This window comes from Diceros bicornis, chromosome 14 (assembly GCF_020826845.1).
Source record: "Diceros bicornis minor isolate mBicDic1 chromosome 14, mDicBic1.mat.cur, whole genome shotgun sequence".
NCBI classification, from domain to species: domain Eukaryota; kingdom Metazoa; phylum Chordata; class Mammalia; order Perissodactyla; family Rhinocerotidae; genus Diceros; species Diceros bicornis.
The window spans coordinates 63078707-63091795 of record NC_080753.1 but is presented as its reverse complement, the minus strand read 5'-3'; the positions used below and the strand labels follow the sequence as shown (position 1 = coordinate 63091795).

The 13089-nt window shown below is 44.9% G+C and overlaps 1 pseudogene; it reads left to right on the top strand.

The window, feature by feature from the left end:
• Nucleotides 1-349: 349 nt before the first annotated feature.
• Nucleotides 350-1449, top strand: LOC131413389 (programmed cell death protein 2-like; annotated as a pseudogene).
• The last annotated feature ends 11640 nt before the right edge of the window (nucleotides 1450-13089 follow it).

Sequence of the window (13089 nt, the reverse complement as noted above, 5' to 3'; positions counted from 1 at the left end):
GCTCTTACCCAGAGGGTGTGACTGCCAAAATGTTTGCAATGAGGGCCTAGGGTTGGGAGAACAAGGGAAAGAGCTAAGGATCAGAATAGGTGACCAGTCAGTGGTTGAAACAAATGTCAAGTATTCTTGGAGATGCTGAAGGACTGACGTCATTTCCAGTGGAATTAAAAAATAATTTTTTATTTCATGCATTAGAATTACAAAAGGAATGCAATGCCAAAATATCAAAAGTAGATTTAATAGTCTCCCTTTCCCCCTCCACTTCACCACCACAACATACAAATCCCTTTGTAGTCCTGACCCTGAAAAGAGGTTTCATGGAAATTTACAAGTTTGCCCTGCAAAGCTGATGGCCTCAAACTTTCAGTACGTTACATTTTTCTGCTTCTCTTTCATAAGACAGAAAAACGTCTTGAGACTGTCGCCTTCCAGCGGGGCGGCGGGCGACGGTCGGAGCCGGCGCTGGCCCCGCACCCGCTCCCCTGCGTCCCTCGGAGGCGGCCGCCGGGGCGGGATGTGCGCAGCTGGGCTTCGCGGAGGCGGCGGCGGGGCGGCGAGCGGCGGCACTGCAGGGCGGGCGGGGGCGGCGGCTGCGCTGGCGGGGCTGGGGGCCGGGCGCCGGGCGCCGGGGGCCGCGCTCGCCCTCGCGCTGCAGGGGCCGCGCCTTCCCCCGCCGCCGCCTCCGCCTCTGCTGCCGCGCCGCGCCCGCCCGCGGGTTTTTATGACTCAGCCACCTAGGAAAAATGACTTTTACTCACGTGAGCCACTTCCTGAGGAGCCTCCCTGAGAGACAGGAGAAGCCGCGTGCCTCCAGCTCCAGTCTGGTGCCCATCTCTGCAGGGTCTGTGGCTATTTCGGCTCCAAAACGTGCTCCAGCTGTCACAAGGCACGTTACTGCAGGGAGGCGCTTCCGACTTGCGACCGGAGGCTGGGACACGCGCAGGCCTGGACGCAATCAGGTGGTTTGGACCATGCAGTTCCAGACCACAATTTCCTTTTCCCAGAATTTGAAATTGTAATAGAAGCAAAAGATGAGATTAAAGTTTTGAAAAAGGAAGATAACTCAGAGATTACGGGCCCTCGGTGAGGGCCTGAGGAGGAATTGGATTCCATGGCAAAACATGAATCCAGGGAAGATAAAATTTTCCAGAAGTTTAAAACTAAAATAGTCCTTGAACCAGAACAAATTCTCAGATATGGCAGAGGGATTGCTGCCATCTGGATTTCTGGTGAAAATATCCCTCAAGAAAAGGAGATTCCAGATTGCCCGGGTGGTGCCCAGAGAATGCTTGAATTCCAGGTCATGCCGCAGCTGCTCAGCCACCTAAAGGCAGGCCTCCTGGCTCCACCTGTGCTGAAAGCTGCAGCCTGGGCACTGGCTACGCAGAGGAATTTGTATGGAAGCGAGAGGTAACCATACAGCTTAAAGACAGCGTTGTAAAGCCTTAACAACGCTGGTAATCTCTTAAACCTTGTAATCCCATGTTTAGACCTTTATCCTAAGGAAGTAATTATACCAGAGATAGAGGTAAAAAGATGTTGTTTACAATGTTTAAATGTTAGTAAAACAAAAATGTCCAGTGACAAGGAATTAAATAAATTTTGTACATCCATACGGCAGAAGGCTATGCAATCTAATGATACAGACCTATAGAGACACCAAATAAGATATAGTTCTAAACTGACACCAGAATACCATTATAGATGGTATTCATACTATGATCATATCTTTGTAAAAGTATTTATACATGTGTATGTGCATAGAAATAAATCTGGAAAGATACACACTATGTGTGAACTGGTTCCTTAGGAACACTGGGACAAAGGGAAATGCTCCTTTTACTTATACGTATATTTCTTTCTACAATAAAAATGGGTTATGTGCCTAATTACATTTAAAAAGTCTTTATTTTGTGTTGTTGGTTTGTGTGTGTTGTGTGTAGTTTTTGAATGGGGGTTGTGATTTCAAGAGAAGAGTAAGAAAATCAAATATTTTCTAAAACCCTTTTCTCATAAAAATAAAGAATGAATTTTTAGCAATTCAATGACATAAAAGGGAAATGATTACAAAAGCAGCCAAATTAGGAAAGATTAGCCATTCCAAACATTAGGTGAAGCAACACAGAACTAGTTTTAGAGGCTGCAAAACGCTTGGATTCCTTTTCATCTTGTTACATCTGAAGTGGAGAGCTTTCCAGGATGGGAGCAGATCTGAAATTCCTGGCCACTCTGTTTCCAAGTGTAACATGGTCGTGGTGGACATCGGTCCGTGTCCTCCTGTCCTCCTTCCTCTGCCTCTTCCGTATTCTCAACCTGTCCTGCAGGGGTTGTGGATTTGGTCCCGACAGCTGGGCTGTAAAATACTACGTACCACGGATGATGCACATTCACCGTGTACTTTTCATTCCTCAGCAGTCTCTACCCCAGCCCCTTGCCAGCAGCTGGGAGGCCAAAGCTAATGACCTGGAAGCAGGACACAGTCCATGGGCATCCCAGATGGGAAAACTCGCAGGCAGGAGTTCGACCAGGCAGTGTGGTACTTAACATGCAGTTCAGCAAAAATGTGTTGATGGAGAAATGACTGAGACACTTCTCTATACTTGAGAAACTTACAGCAGAAGGAGAACCAGAATTTCAGTATAAAATGGTCAGAACGGATGGGGTGTAGGAAATCTAGCTGGGTGTTCAGAGAAGGCGCCGTGAAAGGAGTGGTCGTGAGCTGCATCCTGAAGGGGTGCATGGACAATGAGTCATCAGTGACAGCGTGGGACAAGTGTTTATAGGAGGAGGGAGGGAGAGGCAGGAGCCAAGGCTCACAGGCTGTGGGCCAGGCTTCTAGTCCCGAGTAGGGCTTGAGGTAGTGTGAGCTGTCAGTGAGGGCATAAGCCTACTTTCAGCTCTTTCTAGAAATGCCATATTAGGGCACCTGCACTTTATATTGTGGGAAACAGGAGAATTGTAAGAGGAGAAGTGACAGGGTCGGGTTTTCATTTCCGATTGCTCTGTCTGCAATACAGAGCATGTAGTGCTGTCCAAAGGGGAAGTGTCTTCCTTCTCAGTGGCCCAGGGATACCTGCGGGAACAAAGCAGAACCCTCCAGCAGCCCAAGGCCAGAGGTCCAACCTCAGGCCATGCCCAGGGGTAAGAGAAAGCAGGAAGCTTGTGCCTGGGGGACTGAGCACTGGGTCCCAGGTCCACTGTGACGTGAGTGACTGAGTCTGTCTGGTTGGTGCCCAGCTCAGCCAGGGCTGAAGTAAGGAAGAGGAAGTGGGAGGGAGCCCTGTGAGCTGTGTCACTGGGACAATCCCTAAGACAGTGGATTAGGACAGCGGTCCTGCAACTTGCAAGTCTTGTGCTTCCAATCGTTAATTTCTTCAAGGAAGTTTCTAACCTCGTCTTACAGAACTATCTTACAAAAAAAAGATTTCCTCACCTGGATGAGGAACTGGGGGTTGTGAGTGAACCCCCAGAGGCCAGGAGCAGTGGCGATCATGCAGTGATTTGCCTCAAGGTCTGGGTGTGAGCTAAGGGAGCTGGCATAAGGACGACAGGACACCCAGAAGGGCGGGAGGGAGGGGCACTGGGAAGGCTTCAAGTCTCTGCTCTCCTGGACTCTGAGTTCTCTTCCTCCTCCTGCTCTGTTTGTCAACAACTTCACACCGTGTTCACATCAGGCTCCCCCTTCTGGATGGTCGCTATTGGGGCTCATAGAGAAGTCTTCCTTAGCTCACATCCTTCTTTCTCCCACCTCCTGGCCTCAACCATCACAGCATGGACTGAGGAAATACTGCAAATTCCAAAAGATAACCACATCTTCTATGTCTCTTTAAATTTTCTAATTGAACCTTGCATAATTGAATACAGGATTCAACACTAAAAAAAAACAAAATGAAAAAACACCCCATTCTTCTGAATAGAAGCAAGACACACACATTGGTACTATATAATGAAGATCTGCCTACAAAGGCTGCTCTGGGTAAAAGCTGGGTGGATGGCAGCCTACCCTTTTCCTGTGCCAGCACACACATCAACTTGCTGGCTTTTTATGAGACTATCCAAACAAAGGGGCATGATTATGTGAAATGCCAGCTGAAGAGCCAGCCTGTGAGCCTGCCCAGGTGATGGGCTGGTGCAGGGCTGGGGATGAATGTCACAGGTCAAGAATGCAGAAATGCTCAGAGCAGGACTTCTCTTTCAGCAGAAGAATGGAAAACTATAATCTGGTGCATCTCGTATGAAGAGAAAGAGAAAGGACTTACACCAAGTAACAGCCACGCTGTCTTCCCCCCAGAGACCTGTGGAAATTGCTAGGGGAAGAGAAAAGCAACTAAAAGAAAAAGGAGGCCTGGCTAATGATGATGAGAAGCATGTGGCTCTGTAAAAGAGACAACACTAATTATCTAGCTGCATTTTCTTTAATAACATATCGTGGCTGTTTCAAGAGTTATTGTTTAAATCAGTCCACCCTCCTACAAGAATCCTGACTCTTATTATTATGTGACTCACATTAGATCTTCTAGTTTGGGAGGATGTAAATTTTGCCTCCTCTATGAAAATTGCCCTGATTTTAAACCAATAAGAATTAGTTGATGTCTTCTCTGTTTCCATAGCATCCTCACAGCATTTCCCACAGCCCGGTTGGACTTAAGTGTGCTTATACTTGTCTCCCCCACTGGCTTGGAAACTCCTTGAAGGCTAGAGTATGTTTGTTCATATTTGTATTCTTAGCACAGTGCCATGCACATAGCATAGGTACCCAATAAATATTTGTTGAAGTAAATGGATAATGAAATAGAAACATGGCAACTGCAACTATGAGACTTTAGAAATGACTGGATTCTAGGATACTTGGAAGATAGTGGCGGTGGGACCAGAGTTTTGAATCTCCCTTAACCATTTCCTCTTACCTTCCTTACCAAGAAAAACAGACCAAGAAACTAACTCTATGAACTCTCAAACAAAAAAATCCAAATTCTCTTTCGGAACAAGCCTTACAGTGAGGAAAACAGCTGGAAGCAGATACCATAATACGCAGGATAGGATTAATAGTGGCAAAGGAACAAGAAGACGCCAGTAAAAATGAAGGAGGAGCATTGAAACAGATCTCCAAAAGCAGTCTGCTTTCTAAAAAAAATCACTTTCTGAAAACAACAGAAGGGGGAGCTATAGAGCCATGCAGCTCTTAAAACTCTCCTGGCCTCTCTCTTACTCCTCTAACTACAAAAAAACTCACTTCACTTAAAAATGGGCAGCAGAAAAGGGTCATGATCAAATCCACACAAAATTATTAATAAAAGCAAGAGGAATTAGGAGCAGAATATGTCTCCACAGGTGGTGAAAGTATGCCAGAAAGGCAACAGATCCAAACCAATGAAAACTGTAACCTAAAATTTCAAATTAGCTAAAAAAAAGAAAAAAATCAAGCAAAGGATAACAGATATGAAAGAAAAAATACATTAAAATTAGAAAAACTCTGAAATGAGATTCTAGGAGAAAAGAAATGTTTGTAAATAAGTGAAAGAACTGGGAAAAAAGATAAAAATAAAGAAAAAAAATCATAAATGAAGTCCAAAGTAAAAGGAATACAAAAGCAAATAAGCAGGACAGATATTGTCGTGAGAGAATTAGTAGATAGAAGGAAAGAAAACATATTTTAATTAAAAGGAAATTAAGAGAGGAATTCCACTTTCAGCCACGATGGAGCAACAAGAATTGGATTTACCTTCCTGACCAAAATAATTTAAAAACTGGGCAAAACGTATGAAACTATGGTTCTCAGGATACTGGACATCAGGCAATGCATGACAGTGACCCTTGAGAAAAGGGAAACATATGAAGTTGGCATATGATTGCCCCAGCTTATTATTTGGAGGCAGTTTCGAGGCTGCAGTGTGGGGAAGGGAACCCAAACAGAGCTTGGTGGTCTCACTGAACTGAGGAGAGAGAAATCAGACTGCAGAGAGCCCAAGTCAGATGGAATTACAAGGCAGAACACAGACGTGAAAGGGACTTTACAGAGAGAGCTCTGGAGATCTGCAGAGATGTCCTCGCAATTCTTCAGCTTTAGAATGCAGGATTAGAAACTACTTGAGAATAGGGAAAGAACAACTGAAAAGCAATAGTCCAAACAATTGCTAGAACTCACACAGGGCTAGGAATGGTTTGTGTTCCTATTAGGAGGAATGGAAGCACCTCGTGATGCATGGGCATTGCCTTACTAGTGGGGTTGAATTATCCCTAGACCAAAGACTACTTTGGACCTACCCTGGTGAAGCTTAAAAGCAAGTTTCAGAAGGATCCAGCTGATCCCAGGCAATGTTATTGGGTGCTAGAACAAAGTCTAGCAACATGCAAAGGACCAGAAGAAAATCAAGCATGCAACAACATAAAACTCACAATGCTGGCACCCAATCAAAAGTTACAAAGAAACAGGAAAATATGGCCCATAACCGTGAAGAAAAGCAATCATCAAAATAGACCTAGATACGACAAAGATGATAAAATGAGCAGACAGGAGCCATAAAGCAGCTAGTATGTTACATGCTCCATACATTCAGGAAGGTAGAGGAAAACATGAGGATGAAGAGAAAGGAAATGGGAAATTTTTAAAAGAATGAATAGAGGTTCTAGAAGTTAAAAATATAATATCTTAGATGAAAAATACTTGTATGAGATTAATAGCAATTAGACACTGCAGAAAAGATCAGTGAATTGGAGGTATAGCAGTCAAAACTTTGAGGCACAAAGAGAAAAGACTGAACAAAAAATGAACAGGTCATCAGTAACTGTGAGACCATGTCGAGAAGTCTAAAATGCATGTGATTGGAATCCCTGAATAAAGCGAGGGACGGAAAAATATTTGAAGACATTATGGTGGAAAATTTTATGAATTTGATGAAAACTATAAGCTCACAGATTTAGGAAGCTTCATGAACCCCAAGTAGAATAAATATAGAGGAAACTACACCAAGGCACGCCCTATTAAAACAGCTAGGAAATAGTGGCAAAGAGATCATCTTAAAAGCAATGAGACAGAAAAACAAAATCTCACATTTAGGGAAGCAAAGTTGATAATACTGGTGACTTCTTGACTTACATAGCACAAGTCAAGAGACAATAGAATGATGTCTGTAAAGTGCTGACAGAAAACAAGCTGTCCACCTAAAATTCTCTATCCAGCAAAAATATCTTTCAAAAATGAGGCAAAATAAAGACTTTTTGAGCCAAACAAAAGCTGAGAGATTCATTGCCAGTAGAACTACAGTACTATAAGAAATGTTAAAGGAAGTTCTTCAGGCAGAAGGAAATGTGATTCACCCAAAGAGACGAAGAGACCTGAAATGGTAACTATGTGGATAAATGTGTTTTTCTTCATTTTTAATCCTTAAAATGATAACTGTTTAATGCAAAAGCAATAGCAATGTATAGTGGAGTTTTCAAAAGATGCCTACAAAAGCATGGAAGACAGGAGGGGAATGGAAGCACACTGTTGTTAGGATCTCACAGTGTGCGTGAAGTGAAATAGTGTTATTTGAAAATTGATGGTGGTAAATTTTTTGTTTGTTTGTTTTTGTGAGGAAGATCAGCCCTGAGCTAACATCTATGCCAGTCCTCCTCTTTTTGCTGAGGGAGACTGGCCCTGAGCTAACATCCGTGCCCACCTTCCTCCACTTTATGTAGGACGCTGCCACAGCATGGCCTGACAAGCGGTGCGCGCTAGGGATCCAAACCCTTGCCGCCAGCAGCAGAGCATGCGCACTTAACTGCTATGCCACAGTACCAGCCCCTGATGGTGGTAAATTAAAGATTTATATTACAAGCCCTAGAGCAACCACTAAAAACATAAACTCAGATAAGTCAATAGTGGAGAAAAAAATGGAATAAAAAAATACTCGTAATAGAGAACCAATGAACAATAGCCAAAATTGAAGTGAAAATATCAGGACCACAACTGAGATTGCCTGACTTCTAGGACTATGCTTTTGTTATAATAAAAATGCAAATAATGTGCCACATAATGCATCAGAGTAAAGAAAGTTTTCTCAAAAAAAGTGGAACTTTAACATGACTTTAAGAGCTGAAAAGCATTTGGGGAAGAGAAGTGAAACAGGATAGTCTAGGGATAGAGAATGGCATATGCAATGGTGAAGGTGGGAGATGGGGAAGTACAATATTTTTAGTTGGAGAAGAAGATTCATACAGAAAGTAATAAGAGAATATTGAGAGGTAAAGGGGTTTGCCAGATGGTCAAGTGCCTTGAATTTAGACTTGAGCCTGTGGGCAAGATGGAAGCTCTGAAGATCTGATCTCTCTGAATCAGGCTCTCACTCTCAGTTGCTGCTCTGGATATCGCTTTTTAATTGACTACAATCACTTTTTTGGTGTTATATTGCAAAACCATGCACTTTGGAGTCAGAAAACCCTGGGGTTTGTGTCCAGGTCCTCCACTTACAGCTGAATGATTTGGGGGCAAGTTACTTAATCTAAACCCAAGTGCTTTCAGGAACTGTCAGTTCCTTAAAGGATGAGACTGCCAGTCACGTGGCCCTTCCTCGTCCACCTCATAGGAGGGTACGTAATCCAGGCAGGTCAATCAGTGCGTCTTTTCCCCTGGCCACATGGCTGATTCAGGGATGGGCACATGACTCAGGTCTGGCCAGTCTGGGTTCTTCTTTTCTCTGGGTCTCTAGCAGTGGAGTGGTATGAACTTAAAGTTGCCACTCTGTGGGGAGATCCTGCCAAAGAATGAAGCCAAAACAGAAGAATGCAGAGCGGAGAGAGTAGTAAAGAAGGAGAATGTTCTGAGAACATACTTAGAGGCTCCTGAAAGATCTGCCCCTGGCCTTTTTAATTACGTGAACCAATAATTTCCCACCCTTAACCCTTTTGTAAGCAAATTTTTAATTTGATTTCGGACACAATCAAAAGCACTCAAACTATGCAATATTCCTATGAGGATGAAATGAGATAAATGTGTAACGAACAGCACATGTTCAATAAATCCTGGCTATTGTCACTTTTTTATCACTATACATGCCTTAATGCTGTTGAATCCTCTGTACAAGTAGATATTAGGAACTCTATTTTATAGAGGGATTTAGAGAAGTGAAGTTACTTGTTAAAGGTCCCAAAGTTAACAAATGACACAATTGAGATATGTCTCCACTCTCCACTAAAGTCTCTACAGTAACATTCCTAGCACATAGTAGGCACTAGAAATGTTGACTTCCTTCCTTTTTCCTGTAAATGAGAACCTAAAATCATGCCTATCTACCCAGAGCTCTAAAAGGGAGCAGAAGCAGAGAAGTTGCTTCTCTAGATTCTGGCTCACTTAGGTATAGTTTGCTCTTCAGAGCATTATCTTTGAAAGATTTGAACTACTTAATGCTTGAATCTTCCTGTCTTAACCTCTGAAGGCTCATTCCTCTAGCTGACCTCCCAGGTTCTCAGCTACTTCTGGATATGGGCGTCCCACAGATTCCCTGGCACTGGCTGGCCTTCTAGCCTTTTGCTTGCCTTAGTCCCTGATGTCTACCAATTTCTTCCTGGGCAGGCATGTCCCACAATTTCTTCTGTGTGATCCAGGTGGTCCAACAGCTGCTCATGCCTGGTGTGCACGCTGGTGCCCTCTCCTCCCACCCAATTGACCAAAGTAGTTCTGGTTCTTTCTCAGTGACCAGGTTTGCAAGTCATATGTTCATATGTAAGTGAACATCTTCATGAAAAAAAATCCCATTGCTTTAGCCAATGAATATTCATGATCAGCACAACCTGACATGCACGTTTCATTGTAGGTCATTGAAAGGAATTTCCCTAGAAGTCATGGGTGTGTGCTGTCATCAGTTGTCTAAAAGTTAGAAATGCCTAGAAGTAACAAGAGTAAACAATTTGATTCATAAATTCGGATCAAGAAATCTTCTTTCCTTGTCTTCAGCTCTCTGTTTTAGAAAATGAGGCCTCTCAGCGTGAAACATTTTGCAAACTTATGTCTACAGAGAGCACTGGAAGAGGAGCTGAGAGGTCTGGGTTAATGCCACTTCTTAGCCACTCTAATTGTGGGAGAGTGGCTGGTTACCCATCCAGTGTCCCATCTCCACTTCTTCTTTCCTAACAGAACCTCTAAATTACTGGGGGGATGATGCACCCATCTAAAAGACTACTCAGCCTTCCCTGCAGAAAAAGGTGGCCAAGGAAATTCAAGCAAAAGTCACTGAGGGAGTCCTGACATAGATCTTTAAAGTGGCTTACTCAGCTGGAAGGTGCCTTTTCACCCTCCCTCTTTCCTCTTCTTCTTGCCTAGAATCCAGATACCCTGACCAGAGCTGTGGTGACCATGCTGGTGGGGAGAATTTGAGGTTGAAAGCCAATGTCAGTGATGGGTAGAGCAGAAAGAAGATATTGTGGAGCTACAAGGCCTGGACTGTGTGTCTCTAGACTTTTTTCTTTTTTGTGTGAGAAAGAGGGGCCCTGAGCTAACATCTGTTGCCAATCTTCCTCTTTTTGCTTGAGGAAGATTGTCCCTGAGCTAACATCTGTGCCAATCTTCCTCGACTTGGTATATGGGATGCTACCACAGCATGGCTTGCTGAGCCGTGCATAGGTCTGTGCCTGGGATCTAAACAAGCGAACCCCAGGCCATTGAAGTGGAGCATACCAACTTAACCACTATGCCACCGGGCTGGCCCCTAGACTTTTTTTTTTTTTTTGGGAGGAAGACCAGCCCTGAGTGAACATCTGGTGCCAATTCTCTTCTTTTTGCTGAGGAAGATTGGCCCTGGGCTAAGATCCATGCCCATCTTCCTCTACTTTACATGAGACACTGCCATGGCATGGCTTGACAAGTGGTGTGTCAGTGCACGCCTGGGATCCAAACCTGTGAACCCTGGGCCGCCAAAGCGGAGCGTGCACACTTAACCGCTTGTGACACCGGGCAGCCCCTAGACTTTTTTAAGTGAGAGGAAAAAATAACTCAAAGCCATTGTTACTAATAGCAGAACATCAGCCCTAACTGATACAGTGACCTGGGAGCATTGCTAATTAAGCAACAAGTCTTCGTTTCCTCATTTGTAAACTGGTGGGGTCATATTAAAACTCTATAGTCCTCCCATTTTTAAAACTCTACAATTTTAAGACTTTATGTAGGTGCACAAGTACAAAATCCCCAAGGTTTGCCCGATCTCAGCTTTCTGGGCAAATTTGAAAGTACATACATCCTTAGGTGGAAGTCAAAATGATTATGAACATAGAATTACCACATGACCCAGCAATTCTACTCCTAGGTATATATCCAGGAGAAATGGAAACATACATACACACGAAAAGTTGTACATGAATGTCCATAGCAGCATTATTCTTAATAGCTAAAAAGTGGAAACAACCTGGGAGAGGAAGTTAAGATGGCGGCGTAGGCAGACTCTGAACTCACTTCCTCCCGCAGCCAATTTACAACTCCTCGTGGAAAAATTACCCCTGAGACAGAACTGAAAAGTGGATAAGAGGAACTCCTGCAACAAAGGACAATCCTAATTGAGGTAGAAGAGGCAGAAACTCCCTTCTAGAGAGGAAACATGCAGCCTTCACAAGCCGCAGCGCCTCACAGCCACCTGGGAGCAGCCCAAAGGTGCGCAGCCCTCCCTGGAGGAGCAGCCCCGAGCCGGGGAGCGCCCCCGCTGTGGGCATTTTGTGGACTCAGCACAATCGAGGTGAGTGGCATAATCTCTGACTTTGCCTGCTAATAAAACATTGGGGAGCACCCCCAGAAAACCTGGCTCACAAAGACATTAAAACTGGCTCTTAAAGTGCCCACGTGCAAACTCACCAGTTTCAGAACGCAACCTAAAATTACCAGAAAGAAAGGTGCATAGTGCTTTGGTGAAAAGAGACTCACCTAATAGGCTCTGAGTGCATCTCAGTGAGAGGTGAGACCTCTCCAGGGACTGGGACATTGGCGGTGGCCATTGTTGTGGCGTGGTGTGGGCGTGCTGACACAGACGCCATTGGAGTTCTCCCTGAGGCCTGCTAGCCCAGGGTCTGCCCCACCCGCTGGAGCATTGATTTAATCCAGCTCAGCCAGGGCAGGCAGCCCACCCTAGAGACTGGCCCCACCCAACAACAAGCCTTCAGGCAACTTGTGGGCCTGCAAACATTGCTGACTGGACTCTCTGCAGCCTGGCAAATGAGCCGACTTGAGTGGGGCAGGGTGTGCACAAGGAACAGGTGGATAGTGTGGGGCGGTGGTGGAGTGTGTGGGGCTCCCAGAGTGGAGAGACTGGGTCTGCTTCGGGAGGTCGGGGCACACACACAGGGCAGGACTGTGTTGACTGTGTGTGTGGACCTGTGGGCAGCAGAGCTCATCAGCTACAGAAGACTTGTGCTTCTCAAAGACCCACATAGGGGGTTTGCCCCACCTTCCAAAGCCGGAAACAATTGGGTGCTCCTGTGCCTGAGGCCAGCCCCACCCAGCTGCAATCCTCAGAGAGCTGACAAGAGACCTAAAGGCTGGAGGCTTATAGCAATTGTAAGCCCCTGAGCCTAACAACCTGCCACGCTGGGGGCCTACTCACTTAAAAGAAATACTGCAACACAAATGTGGTATTAGAACTTGCAGCCAACTGTGCTGGGGCTCCCCACACCTGATAAAGAGACTGAAGGGCCCACAACACTATAAGCAGCTGAGCATTACAACAGCTGGCCAGGAGCATAACTCGGCCTCCCTGAGCACCTACAGGGAGAGCAAACAGGCCATAACAGAAGGACACACGTAGCCCACATAGGGGTCGCCCCTGGAATATTGAGAACTGAGGGAAGCACACTGCAGGCCTCCTAAGGCATCACTTACATAAGGTCACCAATCCAAGAGCAGGAGACGTAGCTGACCTACCTAATATGTAGACACAAGCACAGGGAAAGAGGCAAAATGAGGAGACAAAGGAATACATTCCAAGTAAGGGAACAGGACAAAACCCCAGAAAAGGAACTAAGTGAAACAGAAATGAGCAACCTACCTGACAAAGAGTTCAAACAAAGAGTGTTAAGGATGCTCACTGATCTGGGGAGAAGAATAGATGAATTCAGTGAGAATGTCAACAA